This window comes from Malaclemys terrapin, chromosome 4, assembly GCF_027887155.1.
Source record: "Malaclemys terrapin pileata isolate rMalTer1 chromosome 4, rMalTer1.hap1, whole genome shotgun sequence".
NCBI lineage: Eukaryota > Metazoa > Chordata > Testudines > Emydidae > Malaclemys > Malaclemys terrapin.
In genome coordinates, this window is record NC_071508.1 from 32,629,599 (window position 1) to 32,641,503 (window position 11,905).

Genomic DNA, 11,905 nt, shown 5'->3' on the forward strand with positions numbered 1-11,905 from the left:
TGGGGTTGAAATGTGTGTTCTGCAAAAAGCCCCATGTCTGGGAACCTCCTTCTCTTCTATGAGGTCTGTTTTCTAGGCTGGAGTTCAGTGACCTTTTTTCCAGCATTGAGCACGTGATTTGGCCTGATTTGCAGCCCTGGTGTTATCTTCCATGGCAGGTCAAAAGTCAATATGCAGAAATGAGAATCGATAAAAGAATTAATTTAGCTTCTCAGCAATGTCCTTTAATTGCTCCCACTAGCCCCTAGTGACCCATGGATCCACCAATTTCTTTCACAGGCTTCTTGATCTATTTCAAGAATCTCTTGTTTGATTTTTACATCTTTAGCTATTTCCTCTTCTAACTCCATTTTGGCCCTTCTCATTTCCCTCTTAATGCCTGCTGTCATGTATGCTCCTATATTAATGGCTTCACTAGGGTCCGATTGTGACATTCCCCTGGTGTTATCTGGACCGGTGATCTGCTAGGTCACTCCAAGGCTTGACTCTGGGAGCCAGCCTTACCCTGCTCTGCTGTGAGAACCCCCACTCCTGAGCTGTTCACGCACAGCCTCTGGCATGTAAGCTGCTCCTTGGATTATGCAACTGAATGACACTAGCCCATATCTCCGGTCCCAGACACAACCCTGGGAACCTCCATCTTGCAGTGTCCAGTTATGCCCACTGGACACTGCAAGCTTATATGAGTTTGTCAATTTAACAAAGAATTGATATGTACCAGGCTTGTTATCTGAAGGGGAGTCTCTGACACGCTTCAAACCAAACCAGGTAGAATAAACAAACTTATTAACTACAGAGATAAATTTTAAGTGATTATAAGACAAAGCATAACAAGTGAGAATTGGTCAAATGAAATAAAAGCAAAACACATTCTGAGCTGATCTTAACACTTTCAATGGCCTTACAAACTTAGATGCTTCTCACCACAGGCTGGCTGGTTGCTCTTCAGCCAGGGTCTCCCCTTTGATCAGCGCTTCAGTCACTTGGTGGTGGTGGTGTCTGTAGATGTAGGTGGAAGCAAGAGGAAGAGAATGGCAAACGTCTCTCCCTTTTATCATGTCCTTTCTTCCCTCTTGGCTTTGCCCCCCCCCCCTTCAGAGTCAGGTGAGCATTACCTCATTGCAGTCCCAAACTGACCAAAGGAAGGGGGGTGATTCACTTGAGAGTCCAACAGATCCTTTTGTTGCTGCCTAGGCCAGCGTCCTTTGTTCCTGTGAGGCTGGGCTAGGTTTGTCCCATACATGCCCTGATGAGGTGTGAACTGTGCTTGAAGAGTTTTTGCCTGGGTTTATTTTAAGCCATGAAGACACATTTTCAGCCTCATAACTATATACATGAAATTATAACCTATAACATTGCTGTAACAACAATTGCTATAACATCCCTATAACAACAATGCTCAGTGCATCATGAGCCTTCTGAAGACTCCCAACATGACAAACTTTGCATTGGATACCACACAATCATTTTATAAAGGTGAACAGGGGGCTGTAGGGTGTTCCCACGAGGTACAGAACGTCACACAGATGTCCATCATGTATGGCTTTTTCTTACTAGCATCCATGCCCGCCTGACCTGTGGCAGCTGAAATAGTTTGGTTGGGAGTGCATTAGACTGAAGATCTAAAGAGTACTGGTTTTCCATGGAGCATTTGCTGCTATCAGGTATTTTCATTTGCTTGGGATTATTTTCTTTTTCTTTTCTTAAGAGAACAGTTGATGGTTCCAAATATTCTCACTGTTGGCCCCCCTAATTTGATTATGATTCTTGTCATACTTGGGGAGGGAATTAACAGGAGTGTCGTATGTCAGACACGGGGAGGTAACTGTCCTGCTTTACTCAGCACTGATGTGGCCTCAGCTGGAGTATTGTGTAACAGCGTCCAGGTTGGGGTATCACATGTTAGGAAAGCTGTGAACAAATTGGAGAGAATCCAGAGGACAGCAACAAAAATGAGAGGTTTGGAAAACATGACCTAAGAGGAAAGGTTGAAAGAATTGGGCGTGTCTAGTTTAAAAAAGAGAAGGCTGTGGAGGAACTTAATAACAGTCTTCAAATGCATTGAGGGCTGGGACCATTAGCAATTATCTTTGAGAACTCTTGGAGGATGAGTGAGATCCCATATGTCTGGAGAAGGGAAAACGTAGTACCTATCTTTAAAAAGAGGAACAAAGATGAATTGAGGAACTAAAGACCAGTCAGCCTAATTTCGATACCTGGAATGAAACTGGAACAAATTATTAAACAATCAAGCACTGAGAGGATAATAGGGTAATGAAGACTAGCCAGTGTGGATTCCTCAAAAATAAATCAATTTCCTAATTTCCTTTGTTGGCAGAATTACTGGCCAAGTTGATGGGGGGACCCAGTAGATGTGATATATCCTGTTTTTTAGTAAGGTTTTTGACACAGTGCCACATGACACTCTCATAAGCAAACTAGGGAAATGTGGTGTAGATGAAAATTACTATATGGTGGGTGCACAGCTGGTTGAAAGACCATTCTCAAAGAGTAGTTATCAATGGTTCGCTGTCAAACTAGGAAAGTGTATCTAATGGGCTCCTGCCAGCGTCAGTCTTGGATCTAGTCCAGGGGTAGGCAACCTATGGCATGCATTCCGAAGGCGGCACACAAGCTGATTTTCAGTGGCACTCACACTTCCCGGGTCCTGGCCACTGGTCTGGGGGGGCTCTGCGTTTTAATTTAATTTTAAATGAAGCTTCTTAAATATTTTATAAACCTTATTTACTTTACATACAACAATAGTTTAGTTATATATTATAGACTTATAGAAAGAGACCTTCTAAAAACATTAAAATGTATTACTGGCAAGCAAAACCTCAAATTAGAGTGAATAAATGAAGACTCGGCACACCACTCCTGAAAGGTTGCCGACCCCTGGTCTAATCAATATTTTCATTAATGACTTGGACAATGGAGTGGAGAATATGCTTTCAAAATTTGCAGATGACACCAAGCTGGGAGGGGTTGGAAGCATTTTGGAGGACAGAAGTAGAATTCAAAATGACTTTGACAAATTGGAGAATTGGTCTGAAATCAACAAGATGAAATTCAATAAAAACAAGTGCAAAGTACTTCATTTAGGAAAGAAAACTCAAATTGCCAACTACAAAATGGGGAATAACTGGCTACATGGGAGTACTGCTGAAAAGGATCTGGGGGTTTTAGTAGATCACAAACTGAATGAGTCAACAATGATGCAGCTGCAAAAAAAAAAAAGCTAATATTATTCTGGGGTGTATTTACAGACGTGTTGTATGTAAGACACGGGAGGTAACTGTCCCACTCCACTCAGCATTGGGATGCCTCAGATGGAGTTCTGTTCTGGGCATCACACTTTAGGAAAGATGTGGAGAGAGTCAGAAGAGAGCAACAAAAATGATAAAAGGTTTAGAAAAGAAACCTGATGAGGTTCAACAAGGACAAGTGCAGAGTCCTGCACATAGGACGGAAGAATCCCATTCACTGTTACAGACTAGGGACCGAATGGCTAGGAAGCAGTTCTGCAGAAAAGGACCTAGGGGTTACAGTGGCCGAGAAGTTGGATATGAGTCAACAGTGTGCCCTTGTTGCCAAGAAGGCTAATGGCACTTTGGGCTGTATAAGTAGGGGCATTGCCAGCAGATCGAGGGACGTGATCATTCCCCTCTATTCGACATTGGTGAGGCCTCATCTGGAGTACTGTGTCCAGTTTTGGGCCCCACACTACAAGAAGGATGTGGAAAAATTGGAAAGAGTCCAGCGGAGGGCAACAAAAATGATTAGGGAGCTGGAGCACATGATTTATGAGGAGAGGTTGAGGGAACTGGGATTGTTTAGTCTGCAGAAGAGAAGAATGAGGGGGGATTTGATAGCTGCTTTCAACTACCTGAAAGGGGGTTCCAAAGAGGATGGACTTTGGAATCTAGACTGTTCTCAGTGGTACCAGATGACAGAATAAAGAGTAATGGTCTCGAGTTGCAGTGGGGGAAGTTTAGGTTGGATATTAGGAAAAACGTTTTCACTAGGAGGGTGGTGAAGCACTGGAATGGGTTATCTAGGGAGGTGGTGGAATCTCCTTCCTTAGAGGTTTTTAAGGTCAGGCTTGACAAAGCCCTGGCTGGGATGATTTAGTTGGTGTTGGTCCTGCTTTGAGCAGGGGATTGGACTAGATGACCTCCTGAGGTCCCTTCCAACCCTGATATTCTATGATTCTATGAAAACCTGACCTATGAGGAAAGATTTTAAAAAAATACTGGGCACGTTTAGTCTTGAAAAAAGACAACTGAAGGGGGGCCCTGATAAGTCTTCAAATCTGTTAAGGGCTGTTATAAATAGGACAGGGATCAATTGTTCTCTGTATCCACTGAAGGAAGGACAAGAAGTAATTAGCTTAATCTGCAGCAAGGGAGATTTACGTTTGATCGTAGGAAAAACTTTCTAACTATATGTCTAGTTAAACTCTGGAACAGGCTTCCAAGGGAGGTTGTAGAATCCCCATCATTGGAGTGTTTAAGAACAGGTTGGATAAACACTTATCATGGATGGTCTAGGTTTACTTGACCCTGTCTCCACATAGAGAGGATGGACTAGATGACCTTTATAGTCCCTTCCAGCCCTCCATTTCTGTGATTGTTGAATGCTTGGAGTAATACAATGCAGTATCTTTTCACTCAGTCAGAATGCATAAAGAAGAAGATGGAGAACAATACTGAGACTATTATCATGTTTTGGGTATAAATCAAAGGTGTGGCCTCAACAGTATGCAGTACAGGTCATCCCATCTCCAAGAGGATCTTGCAGAACTGAATGGGGCTTAGAGAATGATCAAGGGCCTGGAAAACTCCAGCACAACACAATCAGCCCCATGAAATCACAGTATGGGGTTTGATATTAAAATTGTCACTTCAGCACAAATCCAGTGGCTTTAACCCAGGACCTTTGAGGTATACAGCAGGCATAGTAACTATTACATTGCAGAGTCACACTTTGGAAGGTGGCCCTTTAGCATCTCAGGAAGAGATGTCTTTGGAAGAGCAGGATGAAGTGAGCCCTTCAAAGAGAGGGACCCGATGAGGGGAAAGGGTGAAGTTTCCTTCTTATTTTCTCAACATCCCCTTCCTTGCTGCTTGCAAGGCAGAGCTGTTGATGGAACTACATTTTTTGTCTCTTTCTCCAGGCAGCAGAGGGCAGAGCTCCCAGGTCCCTCTACATAGGCCACCACTACAGCAGAGGGCAGAGCTCCCAGGTCCCTCTACATAGAGCACCACCCCCTCACCATTCTGGCTCCTGTACACAGCTCAGACAGAGCTGGCTGGAAAATATATTTAATTTTCCATGAAATTTTTGGAAACTCTTTTCTCGCTCTTTTCCCCCAACATTTTTCAGATTTTTTTTGAGGTTGTCATTGAACAATGACTTTTATTTAGATGATGAAAACCCCCAGAACGTTGCTAAACATGGTAATTTTCTTCCCAAAATTTCTTTTCCATCCAGAAACAACTGATGTGATTCACACCAAATTTCCTTGAAACATCCATGAAAAATAATGGCTCTTTCTGCTTTAATTACCTACTGATTTTTATTTTTGCCCTCCTGTTTCCCATGTATTGACTAAAGGTGTAGCCAGTTGTCTGACTACACTCGTGGTTTGCTCTTAAAATGTTCAAGAGACCAAATAACTGAACTTAGCCAAATTTATTGTCTAAAGACAAATCAGTACAATATGTAAAGGAGACATACATAGCTACTTCTCAGAAGCAAATTCTCGCTGCATGTTCACCTTACACAGAACATGTGCTTCAAAAAAACACATTCTAGATAGCAGTATTTATCAGATGATTTTACAAGTTACAAAACTTTCTAAAGTCACTAAAATTCAACCCATCAGTTTGTCCCAGTTCCTTAACTTGTTGTTCTATACCTTCCTTATCTTTGTTCTGGCATTCCAGGCACTGGTCTGCAAAGGTATCAGCTTGTACCCTGGCAACACATTAAAGTATTTTGCCTTTGATACATTTCCTATTGGCTAATGTCAAAGCTGAATTCAACTTTGCAAAGTGTTGAAGGATACTTGACATGGGTGTCAGAATTGTGGGGAAAGCATAATACAGTTGGTTAACAAAACTTCTCAACAGTCACGTGTGTGTGTGTGTATATAATGCATATTATAGTAATACCATGCACATAATACTTATTAATGTGGTGTATACTACACTTAACATAGATGATTGGCTAATACCATCCTTGACTTAGTGGGTTTCTGAGCCACATGCCATGAGCACATGAAAGAACATTTTCCTTTTCTTCCTTGATCTCACAGTGACACCTGCTGACTACTTCTCTATTGTAGCACAGTGCAAAGGGACCAGCTCCCCAACTGTAGGGGAAATGATGCTCGATGGAGGTCTGGCGCAGGTGGGGTGTGATGTTTGCTGAAGGAGAGGGACGCTGGGGCTATGGGTTGGTCACAGCATTAACTCCCCAGAGAATGGAGGTGATGGTTAGACTGGGGGTGGAGAGTCAGTGAGGGGGAGGGGATGAATGTTACCCACCATAGTGGGTTGGGGAGCGGTGGATTATAGTGAATAGGAATAGGGTAGTATGTCTTTAAATAGTTTGCGAGCCCTCTAGTGGAGCTCACCATGTCCTATGTCTTTGAAGCGACCAGATCCCATCCAGCGAACAGGAGCAGCTAATGGGAGTTTTGTGAGGGAGTTCTCCAGATGAAGGAGGAGTGACTATGTGAACCTTGGGGTGAGTTTGTTGTCAGTTTGTTTATTGTGTGCTTGCAGCTTGACTGAAGTATATAGCGTGGTCTGTTTTTCGGGGTGGGGGTGTGCTGAGCCTACCGGCCTGCTAGGCAAGGCTGAGAGCTTCTTAACGAGGCTTTGATCCCTAAATCATTTAGCACCCATCAACCCTTAACTGGGGTTGGGGCTACTCAGGGAGAACAGGGCTTTAACAAGCCCGCTCCTAAGTGACCAGAGGAGCTAGTAAACATGGGAGTTTTGCAAGGGAGTGGGAAAGCCAGATACACCAGATGAACATTCTCTAGACTTAGGCCAATAAAGACCCTCCCACAAAACAAAAATAAAACCCAACAAAAATGGCTGCAGGAGTAAAAAAGAGAATGCAAGTAGAAGTCCAGTGGCAGAGTTTATTGCACTGAATGCAGAATATCTGATTGGCAGCCTTGGGGGCAGGTGGCAGGTGGTGTACGTGTGCATTCGGTGCAAGGAGCTCCTGGCCCTCAGAAACCAAGTACAGGCTCTGGAGACCAGAGAGGCTGAACTGGAGGAGCTAAGGGAGACAGAGGTACACAGATGAGACTTTCCAGGACACGGTAGAGTGGTCCTACCCACAGTCTGACAGCCTCTGCGTTGTTGAGGAGGATGAATGTCTTGGAGAAGGAGAACATCAAAGTGGAGTGGAGGGAAATGATCCCATATTTAGGAACTCCTTCTAGATGATGTCATAGTATCCTCTTGCACTGAGAATACCTCTTTGCGGGAGGGAATCCCATTTATTACATGTCTCTTCCTAATAGTAATGGGGGATTTGACCATTAGAAATATAGATAGCTGGATTTCTGATGACTGGGAGCAGGGCCGGCTTGAGGCCGATTCAGGGGATTCCCCTGAATCGAGCCCCGCGCCTAAGAGGGCCCCGTGCCCTTGCCGCCACTGGTACGCCGTACCGGGGCAGCCAGCTTCCCCAGGGGGCAATTTAAAGGGCCTGGGGCTCCCAGCAGGGGCTGGAGCCCCAGGCCCTTTAAATTGCCACCAGAGCCCCACTTCTGGAGCCCTGGGGTAGGGCTGCGGGGCTCTGAGGGCTATTCAAAAAAGTCCGGGGCTCCCCTTGCTTCTATCGCCCCGGCCCTTTAAATAGCCGCTGGAGCCCTGCCACTTCCCCAGGGCTCCCTCGGCTATTTAAAGGGCCGGGGTGGTAGAAGCAGGGGAGCCCCGGGCCCTTTAAATAGCCCCCAGAGCCCTGCGGTAGCGGGGGGCTCCGGCGGCTATTTAAAGAGCCGGGGCTCCAGCTGCCTGTGCCGCCCTGGTCCTTTAAATAGCCGCCAGAGCCCCGCTGCTTCCCCAGGGCTCCGGCAGCTATTTAAAGGGCCGGGGCGTTAGAAGCAGGGGAGCCCGTGCACTGCCCGCAGCCAGCCCCTGCTGCACCCCCTGCCCTGCCTCCTGCCAGACCCTACCTCCAATCAGCCCCTGCCCTGCCTCCAGCCAGCAATGCACGTAATATATAATTTTGTTATATTTATATAGTTATGGAAAGTAAATAATACATGGAAGAAATGAAAGAGATTTTTTTATGTTTTTTTTTTTAGTCATCCCTGCTGGGGCCCCGCTGAAAATGTTCGAATTGGGCCCCACACTTCCTAAAGCCAGCCCTGACTGGGAGAAGCACATGGGGAATTGCCTGCAGGGTGCGAAAGTTGCCAATGTTTCGAGACATCTAGACAGGCTATGTGCGGTGCTGGGGAGGAGCCAGTGATCATGGTACACATGGGTACCAGTGACATGGGGAAAGGTAGGATAGAGGGCCTGGAGGCCAAATTTAGGCTGCTAGGTAAGTGATTAAAATCCAGGTCCTCCATGGTAGCATTCTCTGAAATGCTTCCAGTTCCATGGGCAGGGCCAGTTAGACAGGCAGAACCTGCAAGGTCTTAAGGAATGGATGAGAGGATGGTGTAGGGAGGAACTGGGGAACCTTTTGGGAAAGAAGGAGCCTACACAGAGAGGATGGGTAGCCAGGTTCGAGCTCCTGCATCTGTTAAACTAAATTATATCTAAGAGCTTCTTCTCTTTTTTTGGTCTCTTGTATGTTTTCTCCCCAGGTTTCAGGCGTCTGGTGCTGTTTAAATGAACATGTAGACATAGCCAGGGCCGGCTCTAACTTTTTTGCCGCCCCAAGCAAAGAAAAAGAGCGCCGCCACGCCGAAAAACCCCCCGCCCCGCCCCGCGCCGCCGCCAGAAAAAAAAAACAAAAAAAACCCCCGAGCACCATGCCACCGAAACCCCACTCCCCGCAAGTGCCGCGCCGCCGGAAAAAATACCCAAAAAACCCCAAGCGCCGGGCCGCCGAAACACTCCCCCTCCCCCAGGCCCCACGCCATGCCGCCAAAATAAAAACAACCCACCCACCCTGAGCGCCGCCCAGCCGAAACAAAAACAACAACAAAACCTGAGTGCCCCACGCCACCCCAAGATTGGCTGCCCCTTACAAGGTGCCACCCCAAGCACGTGCTTGGTTGGCTGGTGCCTGGAGCTGGCCCTGGACATAGATACAAAAGTATTGAAACTACAGCCAATACAATTGCTTGGATTAGTGATTCTCAGCTGTGGGAAAACATATCTAGTAGCTGCCTGGATAGTTCAGTTGGTAGAGCATCAGACTTTTAATTTGAGGGTCCAGGGTTCAAGTCCCCATTCGGGCGATACCAATGACTTTTTTTACCCCCAATCCCCACATGTATTAATGCCCCTTTCCTTACCATGCCCAGTGTCTGCCCTATCGTCACCAGTGGCTCTTAGCTTATCAGCAGAGGACCCTGGTGGCACAGCTCCTCCCCGCCTAGGGTTCTGTACCCCACGAACATGGCCCAGCTGAGTCCTGCAGCACTACTAGGCGCAGGGCCGGCTCCAGGGTTTTGGCTGCCCCAAGCAGCCAAAACAAAACAAAAAAAAGCCGCGAGCGCGATCTGTGGCGGCAATTCGGCAGGAGGTCCTTCGCTCCCAGGCGGAGTGAGGGACCGTCCGCCGAATACCTGGACGTGCCGCCCCTCTCCGGAGTGGCCGCCCCAAGCACCTGCTTGAGAAGCTGGTGCCTGGAGCTGGCCCTGACCAGGCGGATGGACGGGCTGGATCCATCTCCTTGGGTGTACTGAGGCTGCAGACTGCAGGTGACTCTGAGAAAAGGCCAGGGCCAAGTGACCCCTTGACCACCTACCCCGGTCACCCTCTGGCCCTCACCCACCTACCCCAGGCCTCTGGCACTGCTGGGAAACCCTTCTCTCTCTCTCCCCCCCTCATGGGAAGTTACATTCGTCCCCCAGGAGGGATCGTCTCCAGCAGGGGCAGACACCTGTGAGGGGGCAAGCGGCTCAGCCCTCTGATCACCCCCTGGGAGTGGTGGGGGGTTTCTACTGACCCCTTTTGCCCTTTTGGGGGGCGGGGGGGGGGGTCTGGTGCTGGTACCTCTGCCAGTCCCTAGTGAAGAGACAGGGCACTGCACCACCGTGTTGTATCAGAGAAATGGAGGTGGGAGGAGTACTTGCAATGGTCACATGGGGGCAGCGCAGAACGCTGCAAGTTGGGGCAAGTGGCAGAAACAATGGCTGGAAGCACCTCTTCCCTGCTGGGGGATAAAATCAACTCCTGATGAGAGGTACATGGGGCTCACTTGCATTATTCATAGCTGCCTATAAAATAGCCTGCAGTTGGTTCCAATGGGGCTCAAACCCAGGACCTTCTGCATGTAAAGCAGACATGATAACCACTACACTATGGAACCACCTTATAAGAATAGCAGGTCCCCTGGCCTGACAAAAGGAGATGCTGGGAGTTCACCTTTGCCCAGTGCTCAGAGCACTTACCTGCCTGCGGGAAGCCACACAGCTAGGGTCAGCGCGATCGCTTGCTATGACCGGGTGCTTCCTCAAGGAGGTGTGAAGTCTGCGTGCATGGGGCCAGGCAAGTGGGGCTGGGAAGGACCTGCTGAGTGCACCCACCCTGGAAAAAACAGTTATGCCCAGAAAGGCTCCCCCTCTGTCGTTGCTCCAATTTGCACCAGTTATAGAGTGACCTAAAATAATTGGCATATAACAATGCCACACTTTTAGCTAGCACTCTTTAATTGGTAGCTCTCACATAGCTTTACAGAGGATGACAAGGTCACTGCCTCCATTTCACAGATGGGGAAACTGAGGTGCGGGGAGACGAGGGTACTCACCCACAGTCACCCAGGCAGAGCTGAATCCCAGCCCAGTGCTCTACCCACTAGGCCAACACCACCTCCAGCACCCTGCCTGTGTGAACAATGCTCCCTGCCCACAGGCAGTGCCAGGGCTAGGAGACAGTGCTGCACAGAACTTGCGGAGTGCTAGTGGGGGAGGGGGAGCGGGCTGGATAAAGGGGAGGGTCAGTGGTAGGTAGGTGAAGGCTACAGGTATCGGAGGGGAGGCTGGTTCAAAGGGGAGTGGATGGTTGTCTGGGATGTTAGGTGGGGGCTGAGTAATGGGGTGTTGGGGGACGCAAAGAGGGGGTGTCTTCGGAGAGCAGGTGGGGCCATATGGGGGCCGTGAGGGGCTTTCAGGGAAGAGGTGGGGGTCAGGATGGGCGATGTGGGGAGACTCTGGCTGCTGCACGGAGGGGGGCGGGCGGCTCTGTACTGTACGTGGTCTGGGGGAGCAGGGGGCGGGGCGAGCCCGGGGGCGGAGCTGGCCTCTCCCCAGGCTGCCGCCTGCAGCTCTGGCCATCTCTTGCCCCTGGCTCGCTGACTGGCTCTCCCTCCATGTGCTAGCAGCGCTTAGTGCTCACCCCACTCATCCTCAACGAGGCTTCAGGCTGAAGGGTGGGGAAGACCTTGCCTAGTCAGTGTTGTTGGCTGTTGACTTTGGGAAGACAAAGGCATGTGTCTGTCATCTCCCCCCCCACACACACACACTTTGCCCTGGCTAAACCCTGTTGCAAACATTTGAGTTTTTCCTTTCCAAGCGGGAGGAGGAAAATTTCCCACTGTTCCTGCCCCCTTTGGTGGGTGCAGGGCTTAATTTGTGCTGGGGGAGTTTTTTCATTACAAATTAAGCACTGCCCCCACTCCCCTCCCTCTGAAATGGGTTGGGTGTGGTTTGAAAGGCAGTTCTGGGGTTTTTTTCCCTTGAGACTTGGCAACA

At 48.4% G+C, this 11,905-nt stretch overlaps 2 non-coding genes across 2 annotated transcripts; one reads left to right on the forward strand and one right to left on the reverse strand.

Moving 5' to 3' along the window:
• The first annotated feature begins 9,375 nt into the window (after positions 1-9,375).
• Positions 9,376-9,448, forward strand: TRNAK-UUU (transfer RNA lysine (anticodon UUU)). Its single transcript has one exon. It is a non-coding gene; the product is annotated as a tRNA-Lys (tRNA).
• Positions 9,449-10,451: 1,003 nt separating this feature from the next.
• On the reverse strand, positions 10,452-10,524 carry TRNAV-UAC (transfer RNA valine (anticodon UAC)). Its single transcript has one exon. It is a non-coding gene; the product is annotated as a tRNA-Val (tRNA).
• Between the last annotated feature and the right edge of the window lie 1,381 nt (positions 10,525-11,905).